The 2,500-nt window shown below is 57.4% G+C and overlaps 1 non-coding gene across 1 annotated transcript in view; it reads right to left on the bottom strand.

Annotated features, from left to right (window-relative positions):
• The window catches only part of LOC126151468 (small subunit ribosomal RNA), a 1,909-nt gene extending 1,012 nt beyond the window's left edge, over positions 1-897 (bottom strand). The window contains exon 1 of the ribosomal RNA XR_007531976.1: positions 1-897. This exon is cut by the window's left edge and continues 1,012 nt beyond it. This is a non-coding gene — a ribosomal RNA (small subunit ribosomal RNA).
• Positions 898-2,500: the final 1,603 nt, after the last annotated feature.

Genomic DNA, 2,500 nt, shown 5'->3' with positions numbered 1-2,500 from the left:
TGCACACAGTATTCAGGCGGGCTTGCCTGCTTTAAGCACTCTAATTTGTTCAAAGTAAACGTGCCGGCCCACCCAGACACTCAATAAAGAGCACCTTGGTAGGATTTCAACGGGGTCCGCCTCGGGACGCACGAACACGCACGAGGCGGTCGCACGCCTTCGGCTCGCCCCACCGGCAGGACGTCCCACGATACATGCCAGTTAAACACCGACGGGCGGTGAACCAACAGCGTGGGACACAAATCCAACTACGAGCTTTTTAACCGCAACAACTTTAATATACGCTATTGGAGCTGGAATTACCGCGGCTGCTGGCACCAGACTTGCCCTCCAATAGATACTCGTTAAAGGATTTAAAGTGTACTCATTCCGATTACGGGGCCTCGGATGAGTCCCGTATCGTTATTTTTCGTCACTACCTCCCCGTGCCGGGAGTGGGTAATTTGCGCGCCTGCTGCCTTCCTTGGATGTGGTAGCCGTTTCTCAGGCTCCCTCTCCGGAATCGAACCCTGATTCCCCGTTACCCGTTACAACCATGGTAGGCGCAGAACCTACCATCGACAGTTGATAAGGCAGACATTTGAAAGATGCGTCGCCGGTACGAGGACCGTGCGATCAGCCCAAAGTTATTCAGAGTCACCAAGGCAAACGGACCGGACGAGCCGACCGATTGGTTTTGATCTAATAAAAGCGTCCCTTCCATCTCTGGTCGGGACTCTGTTTGCATGTATTAGCTCTAGAATTACCACAGTTATCCAAGTAACGTGGGTACGATCTAAGGAACCATAACTGATTTAATGAGCCATTCGCGGTTTCACCTTAATGCGGCTTGTACTGAGACATGCATGGCTTAATCTTTGAGACAAGCATATGACTACTGGCAGGATCAACCAGGGAGCTGCGTCAACTAGAGCTGAGCAGCCGGCCGCCCGGGAGTGTGTCCCGGGGGCCCGCGCGAACACGCAAGCGTCCGCTCAATTATTCTGCAAACAGGAGGAGGCTGAGCTCCCCTGCACAATACACCTCGAAACCCTCTCAGGTCCCGGCGGCGCGCAGCGCCGTCCTAAGTACTTGGTCGGGTTCGAGAGAGGCGCAATCGCCCGGAGTTAGGCGAGTAGACGCTTTAGGTGCGACCACCCGTGCTCCCAACTGAGCTTGCCGCTGCCGACAGAGGCCCGGGAGCGTGCTGTCGTGGCATTGCCGGCGGGAGACAACACGCGCCACCTACGGTGACCGGCAGCTCCAACGCCAGCGCCACAGAAGGGCAAAGGCCCCACGTGGGTGCCGAAGCGAACTCTCCCAGCACAGCGCACGTGCCAACACGTCTGCACAACTGCGATACAAACCACCAGCGAGAACCGCTGGGGCGACCGAGCAGCAGACGGCGTCGCGGCGCCGAGTGCCGGGCGGCGGCGCATCCTCAACGCACACAGTCCTCAATCGGACCAGCACACTGCAGATGTCCACCGCGCTTCGCACCGGGCCGGCGAGGACCCACTTTGGCTGCACGGCGCCGCGCGCAGGGTGCCCCGGCGCGCAGCTGCGCCGCCTGCCGCGTCCGTCGGCCGGCGCGCCTGCCACTGGGCGCCCCCACCAGCCGGCTGTAGCGCGTGCGCCCACGCACCGCGCGGCCAGCACGCCGGGCGGCCCCCCCTCACCGGCCGGGGACAGTCCCACCCACCCACAGCCGCGTATCGCTTCACACCCAGATCCACATTCACGTTCATTGGTGTGGTGGGTATCGCTGACACAACCGCGTCATAGCTGTACCGATCGTTGCCCTCACAGATGTACCTCCAGCAAGATCAACCGCACCACAACGGGTTACCAGTTGTTCATTTGCGTAACGTCACCAGTAAACGTACACGTCCACGTCCATCCCCGTTTGCAAAGTCAACTATTATTGCATGCCTGCCTGTCAGGTGTCAAGACACACTACATCCGCTCACATCCACGCAACAAAATGTGCCCGACTAGAGGGCACGTGGAAGGTGCCCCCGTACGTATGCGATGTCCATTGCGCGACGAACTGTCAACCAGCCTCTGTAGCATGTCGCAGATGTGGAACGCGGGACACCGTGCTATCACATTGTGTGAGAAGAGACTACTATGTCTGCATACACGCGCCACTACATGAACAGACGGCTCATGCTGATCGCCATCCACTGCGTCCATTACTCCCACACGTCTCTATGGCGTACCACACTGCAATACAGCTGTTATGGGGAGATGACACGTAGCTGTGTACACAACATTCTGAGCGGGTTGCGGTTGGACAACAATACATTAATGTAACGTGTCATATGCCATTTACAGAGCAGGTTAAGGCACAACGTGGGTTAGGTTAAGGCACAACGTGGGTTATGTTAAGGCACAACGTGGGTTATGTTAAGGCACAACGTGGGTTAGGTTAAGGCACAACGTGGGTTAGGTTAAGGCACAACGTGGGGTAGATTGCGGCACAACTTGGGGTAGATTGCGGCACAACTTGGGGTAGATT

This window comes from Schistocerca cancellata, unplaced genomic scaffold, assembly GCF_023864275.1.
Source record: "Schistocerca cancellata isolate TAMUIC-IGC-003103 unplaced genomic scaffold, iqSchCanc2.1 HiC_scaffold_1065, whole genome shotgun sequence".
In the NCBI taxonomy this organism is placed as follows: Eukaryota; Metazoa; Arthropoda; class Insecta; order Orthoptera; family Acrididae; genus Schistocerca; species Schistocerca cancellata.
This window is presented reverse-complemented; position numbering and strand designations above follow the sequence as displayed.